At 40.7% G+C, this 7,513-nt stretch overlaps 1 non-coding gene across 1 annotated transcript; it reads left to right on the plus strand.

The window, feature by feature from the left end:
• Nucleotides 1-6,737: 6,737 nt before the first annotated feature.
• LOC129497980 (small nucleolar RNA SNORA25) lies at nucleotides 6,738-6,866 on the plus strand. The gene has a single exon (XR_008662026.1). It is a non-coding gene; the product is annotated as a small nucleolar RNA SNORA25 (small nucleolar RNA).
• The last annotated feature ends 647 nt before the right edge of the window (nucleotides 6,867-7,513 follow it).

Consider the following 7,513-nt stretch of genomic DNA (forward strand, 5'->3'; position numbering starts at 1 on the left):
CTTGTTTCCGCGGCAGACCCCAAAGAGCTGGACCATGCTTTTCAACCTTACTTTCAGTTTTTCTCTGCACACACATCTATATTTGAGATCATACTGTATATACATTTTGTAATGCTCTTTTTTTCATTCCAACAATGTAAGTAAATATTTCCCCCAGCAAGAGGATTGCACAATATGATTTGCACAAAGACAGGGCATTCCAGCATATGATGTGCTGTTCACATTCAACAAAGCCCTGTTATTTGACACGTAGGTTGATTCAAGTTCACTATTATAAACAACGCTACCAACTTCTGATTCAAAATGGTACATGGTGAGCAAGTTCTACTACAGCCTCTCCAAATTCCCAAAAACTCATTCATCCAACAAGTTTTTCTTGAGTGTCTACCATGGGCCATGCACCATTCTAGTTGGTAAGAATAAAGAAATGAACAAAATGGACAAATACTTCTACTTTTGTTAACCTTGCATTCCAGTATGGTGAACAGTAATAATGCTACATGTCAATAATATACACAAAGATATGCTACACTAACAAAATACCAATAATGATGGCAGCTACCATTTATTAAATGTTTGCCATTTGCCAGACATTATGCCAGGTCCTTTGTGCGGTTAATCCACAGACACTATTATCAGTGCATATTTTTCAGAGAAGGCCACTGGCATTTTACCTTTCTCCTGCCCTATCGCTAATGCAGGCATACTTGGGGCTGAATCAGTGGAATCTGACTTCTTCCCAAAGCTATGACGGGAGCAAGAGGAAGGAGCCGCCTCATAGAACTGTGCAGTCCCAAGTGAGAGCCTGTTTTCATCAAGGACGTGAACCAGGACCTGTGCTTCCAAAGTCTTGCTTCAGCTATAGACTGGGAAGGACATGGGATCCTGCCCCGATGAGAATACAGGCAATTTGCCTTCTACTCATTGACAAACATCAGGTCATACTTTGTTCAAGAGCAAATTAAGAGATCAAACAAACCACCAAGCAGAAACAGACCCATAAGCACAGGGAACAAATTGGTGGTTGTCAGAGAGTGTGGGGGAATTGGGAAGCCCAGTCTTCCAGTCATGCAATGAATAAGTCACAAAGATAAAAGATACAACATCAGGGATATAGTCAATGAGACTGTAATAGCATCATGTGGTGACAGGTGGTAGCTTGTGAACATGGCGTAACATATACACTTGTTGAATCACTGTGTTGTACAACTGAAACTCACGCAGCATTGTGTGTCAACAATGCTGCAATCAAAAAAAAAAAAAAAAAAGAAGAAGAAGAAGGGACACCTGGGTGGCTCAGTGGTTAAGCATCTTCCTTTGGCTCAGGTCGTGATCCCCGCATCCTGGGATTGAGTCCGGCATCAGGCTCCCCGCAGGGCGCCTGCCTCTCCCTCTGCCTGTGTCTCTGCCTCTCTCTCTCTCTCTCTCTCTCTCTGTCTCTCTCTCTCTCTCTGTCATGAATAAATAAAAACTTTAAAAGAAAAGAAAAGCAATTGGGGCCTATGAAAAAAAGAGAGAAGAAAAAAAAGCAGATGTGAGATTGTAGACTTATAGGAAGAACAAACTACTGGGAGCCATCCGTTGCCAGATCAATGGAGGATGTGGGCAAAATTTTCTGCAGCCACCATCGGGTACAAGAAGATGTAGCCTTCAGGAAATATAGAATCATAAGAAAAAAAATAGACTCAGATGCAAAGGCAACAGACCAAGATAAATAAAAGTAGTACTAAAAAAAATGTAGCACTAAACTGGTGATAAAGGGGGCACCTGGATGGCTCAGTGGTTTAAGTGTCTGCCTTCAGATCAGGTCATGATTTCAGAGTCCTGGGATGGAGCCCTGCATTGGGATCCTTGCCCAGGAGGGAGTCTGCTTCTCCCTCTCTCTTTGCCTGCTCATGCTTTCTCTCTATCTTTCTTTTTCTCTCTCTCTTTCTCTCTTAAATAAATAAATAAATAAATAAATAAATAAATAAATAAACAAACAAAATCTTAAAAAAAAAACAATGTTAAAGGAAGAGTGCAAGGAAATCATAAAAAAAAAGCAGGGGTACCTTGGCGGCTCAGTCGGTTAAGAGACACTCGATTTTTCAACTCAAGTCATGATCTCAGGGTCCTGAGATTGAGCCCCGTGTTGGGCTCCACCCTCAGAGGGGAGTCTGGTTGAGGATTCTCTCTCTCTCCCTCTGTCCCTCTCCCCTGCTTGTGTGTGTGTGCATGCACTCTCTTTCTAAAATAAATAAATAAACCTTTACAAAAATATAAATAAATAAATAAATAAATAAATAAATAAATAAATAAATAAGATTCTGGTGTCCAAATTAGGAGTGTCTGGCTGGCTTAGTCAGTAGAGCATGAGATTCTTGATCTTGGGGTTGTGAGTTCAAGCCCTACATTGGGGATAGAGATTGCCTAAAAATAAAGTCTTAAAAATAAAATAAAATAAAATTCTGATGTCCATATTAGACATTGTACTAGTTACATCAGAATGTCCTGGGGATACAAACCACATATCAATAGTTCTTAAATTCTCATGTGACTGTAATGTGCAGCCAAGTTTGGGCATGACGGCTCTAGAGACATCCTTGCCTATGTGCACTGGATGACATCTACTAGAATGTTCACAGCAGTGTTGTTTGTAATTGCAAGAATTCAGGAATTTCTCAGTGTCCAGGGACAGAATTGATACGATGTGGTGCATTCACACAATGAAATATTAAGGCACAGTAGAAACTAATTGCAGCCACATACGTCAACAAAGATGAATGTCACGGAGACATAATGTTAAGAAGGAAGCAGAGAAAATTCAGAGAAGAACATATGCAACTTGACTACATTTACATAAGGGAAAATTGCATTAACTAGACAATGAATTGTATACAGATTCATATATTTGTTGCAAGATTATGATAAACACAAACATCAGAACAGTGGTTACCAGTGGTGGGATGGGAGGTCAGGGAGGAGGAAGCCTCGAAGAGACTGCTTATTGTTTGATTTCTTAACCTGATGGTGGCAGTTTGTATTTTATATAACTTATAAATATGCTAAAAATGTTATATAATTAAAAGTGTTATAAATATTACTCCATCTGCTTTATCTCATTAAATATTTTCATAGAATTTTTAAATTCTTTCAAACTTCAGAGAAAAAGAACAAAGAAACCAGAAAGTGATAAAAAAAAAAAATCGTAGCCATAGAGGGCACTGAAAGGCCATAATTATACCTTTTTTGATTATAATGCAAAAAAAGTAGAAACTTAAAAAAAAATCTCACCACTCAAAAAATTAATTTAAGTAAATTTAGATGAGCATAAAAACTTCTGGAACCAGAAACCACTAAGAAATATTTCCTAAATCTGGGAGTGCCCGGGTGGCTCAGTTGGTTGGGTGTTTCAGCTCAGGTCATGATCTCAAGGTCCTGGGATCGAGCCCTGCATTGGGCTCCCTGTTAAGCGGGGATCTACTTCTTCTCCCTCTGCCTCCTCCCCCTGCTCATGTTCTGTCTCTTTCTCAAATAAATAAATATTTTTTAAAAAAGGAAATATTTCTAAGTCTGAAATGCAAACAAATGTTAAACAACATTAAAAATATTCGGTAAATAGGGACACCTTGGTGGTTCAGTGGGTTAAGCATCTGCCTTCAGCTCAGGGCATGATCCCAGAGTCCTGGGATCAAGCTCCGTGTTGGGCTCCCTGCTCCCTTGCCTCTCTCTCTCCATCTGCCCCTTCATCTGCCTCTCGCCTCGATTCATGTTCTCGCTTGCTTTCTCTCATTCAAATAAATACATAAATAAAATCTTTTTTTTTAAAAGATTATCAGGTAAATATATTGGGCTAAACTGATTGAAGCTAACTCCTTGCTCATGGACTTGAATATCTCCTTAAGTAAATTCTTAGAAGTAGAATCATTGACACATATTAATAATAATAATAATAATAATAATAATAATAATAATAATGGTGGGCAGCCCGGGTGGCTCAGCGGTTTAGTGCCACCTTCAGCCCAGGGCCTGATTCTGGAGAACCGGGATCGAGTCCCATGCCAGGCACCCCACAGGGAACCTGCTTCTCCCTCTGCCTGTGTCTCTGCCTCTCTCTCTCTCTGTCATGAATAAATGAATAAAATCTTAAAAAAATAAAATAAAATGGTTGTTAAAAAGCATGAACCATCAGGGAAGATTCTGTAAAGGTGAACATCCATATAGAAAATTCTGTAAAACCATAATGTTAGAGCTTGCTTCAAAATGGTGAACTAAGAGATGACTTTTTTCTGCCTTTTTACTTGTCTTTGTGTTTTCCTTTTCTGCACTTAATACATGTTACTTGCATAATAATAACAAGACGTAATTTTATAAGGTGTATAAGGTAGTTGTAACAAAGAACATTACTGGGTCTTTCCTGGAAAAGCTCATGCCTGGTAAAAACAACCTGCTTGATACTGAGAGGTTAAGTTAAAAGACAGCTTGATGCCTAGCTAGATCCTCACAATCAGTAGACCTCATCATGGCAGCCAGCCTCTATCGACCCCCAACATCTCTGCCTCCTGGGGTTCTCACCCTTTGGTCCCCCCCCCCAATGCTGTATGAAGATTGGTCTGACACTAACAGAATATGGAAGGAGACACTATATGTCACTTCTGAGATTAAGCTATAAAAGACAGTTTCATAATGCAGCAAGAAATCAAAGCCTCTGGTCCACGGGCTTGTGATTGTGCCATATTAGGAGTGGCACCTCTGGCCCCACTCAAGCCTTCAGATGAAGCAACTCCAGCTGACATCCTAATTGAAACCACGTGAGACACCTTGAGCCAAAACCATCCGGTTAGACCACACTTGGGTTCCAGACCCTCAGAACCTATGTGAGATAGTAATCATTTTTTCTAAGTGTATTTATTTAAGTAAACTCTGCACTCAATGGGAGCCTCAAACTCAGGACCCTGAGATCAAGAGTCCCATGCTCTTCTGCCTGAATTAGCCAGGTGCCCCAAATTTGTTGTTTTAAGCTGCTAAGTTTGGGGATAATTTGATCCATAGCAACAGATACCTAATATACCTTTTTAAACTGGGTCAGTAGCTCCAAGCACCAGGAAGAGAGAAGAGAAGCAGTGAGTGCACAAAAAGGAATGAAGGATGTCTTTGAGAAGGAGCAGAATTCTTTATGAAGTAATTATATCTTCAACTATTGCCCCTACCTCATGCAATATGGGGACTCTTGATCTGTGTTCTCAAATTGATGAACTCCAAGGGAGGAGCCCATGAGATAGAAGAGAGAATCTGGAATGGGAGCATGTAATCCCTTTTTTTTCTTGAGGTTATTAACTAGCAGTTGGCAACTCACCGGTGTATGCAGCTGTGGGGTAGCACACCTGGGCACACAGAAGATGGTGCCTCATCCCTGGCATTTCATACAAGAAAACCCATACTGGAAGGTCCCACCATGCTGGGTAAAGGCGGGCTGACCTGGGAATCCAGCCCATCTGACCAAGGAGGGAATCTCCTGCTGAGAGGTGGAGTGGCCAAGCATCTGAAAGCTTGACTACCTGCCTTTAAAGGTCCACCCAGCCTAGGACGTTGGATAGACACACTGTCAGGGTCATTGCCTCTATAGAGGATGGCATCACAGCCGAGTACTACCTGGGATCCCCACTAGTGCACAGCTACTACCGGACACTGAGGGATCCATCAAACAAAGAAGCCCAGCCTGGCAGAGAAAGGAGAGATCCTCCTTCACTTTCCACAAGGGGACCCTTGGAGCAGACACGAGGGACTGCAAGGACAAAGGGAAGGGGCCCCAGTGGACAAAGCTGTCCTCTACTTCTCAAGCCCGGAGCAGGAGCTCTGAACTGGACTGTCATAGAAAATACCAACCTGAATATGCCAGAATGTGTTCTCGAAATGAAACTATTTTAAACTGGAAGTAGCTGGACATAGCTGATATTTATAAGACTGGGCTAACTTCAGTTTTTCCACTGCTGAGCATGAATAGGGTTTTTCTTTTCTTTCTTTTTCTTTCTTTCTTTCTTTCTTTCTTTCTTTCTTTAGAAAAGGAAGTTAGTTTAAAAATAAAGCAAACCTCTTGTTGGCATAAGGCTAAGTGGAGATTGTTCAATTAAAACTGTTAAATGAGCAGTGAGACCTGAGGCATGTATCCGACTGCCTCTCGAATATTAAGTTGGTCAAGTTCCCCATGTACGCATGCTGCCCTCTTCCAAGACCTTCCACGATTATAAATGCAGATTTTTAAAAAATTGTTTAGTGTCTCTTGCCTCTTGTAAGTACCATTCATTTCTTCTTTGTCTCTAGACCAGCTGTCCAATGGAACTTTCCTTAATGGTGGAAATGTCCTGTCCGCCCTATCCAATATGACGGCCACCAATCACACATGGCCACTGAACACTGGAAAAGTGGCTGGTGCCAACTGAGGGACTGACTTTAAAACTATATTTTAAATAATTTAAATGCAAGCAGCCACATGTGGTTAGTGCTACCACATTGGACAGCGAGGCGCGAGATGGAGTCGGATGTATTTCTTTCTACTGAACTTTTGGAAATCTGGTTTCCTCCATTTGGGGTACATCTTTGTTAGTTCACTGTCTCGCACTTGGTTCAAGCTTTCCACACCACCCACCAATTCTTCCTGATGTGTCCTCAGAACCAAATCAAGGAGAACATTTACAGTAATGTTCACATGGGGAAAATTTGAGCACAGACTGAATTCTGATAATATTAAGAAATTACTTAGGTCATTTCAAAGAGGGAATTTGGGGGGCTGAAGCCAAGAGCTCTTAACACTGTGACCAAATATTGAAATTCTCTATAGGATGTAATGGTCACTCAATAGTGCTGTGGTTTCCTGAGGAGATACGAGATAAAAAAGAAAAAGAAAAAGAAAGAGAGAAATTACTAAAATTGCATACTGGAGTCTGTACAGATAAAATAAAGTGCTGTCTGCAATTTGCTTTAGATAATGGAGTAGGGAGCGGACAGAGGAAACAAGATTGCTTGCTAATTGTTGAAGCCGTGTGATGGGTTCCTGAGCTTGCCTTGGATTAGTCTCTCTATTCTACATGTGTGTACTTTTTTTAATTAAAAAAAAATAAGATTGGGGGTTGGAGTAACTAGGTGATAGGCATTAAGGAGGGCACTTGATGTAACGAGCACCGGGTGTTATAAGCAACTGATCAATCACTGAATCTACCCCTGAAAGTAGTAACACACTGTATGTTAACTAACTTGAATTTAAATAATTTTTTTAATTAAGAGTTTTAAACAAAGTAGGAAAAATCTTGTCTTATGAAATCAAGTAGAAGGGGAAAAAGAGGGGCGCCTAGCTGGCTCAGTCAGTGGAACATACGACTCTTGATCTCAGGAACATGAGTTTGGGCCCCAAGTTGGCTGTGGAGCCTACTAAAAAACAAACTAACAAACCAAAAAACTATTTTAAAAAAAGAAGAAGAAGAAAAAGCAAACCACAAGGGGTATTCTGGGGGTGCTCAATTGGTTAAGCATCTGCCCA

The sequence above is a fragment of the Nyctereutes procyonoides genome, unplaced genomic scaffold, assembly GCF_905146905.1.
Source record: "Nyctereutes procyonoides isolate TBG_1078 unplaced genomic scaffold, NYPRO_anot_genome, whole genome shotgun sequence".
Classification (NCBI taxonomy): Eukaryota; Metazoa; Chordata; class Mammalia; order Carnivora; family Canidae; genus Nyctereutes; species Nyctereutes procyonoides.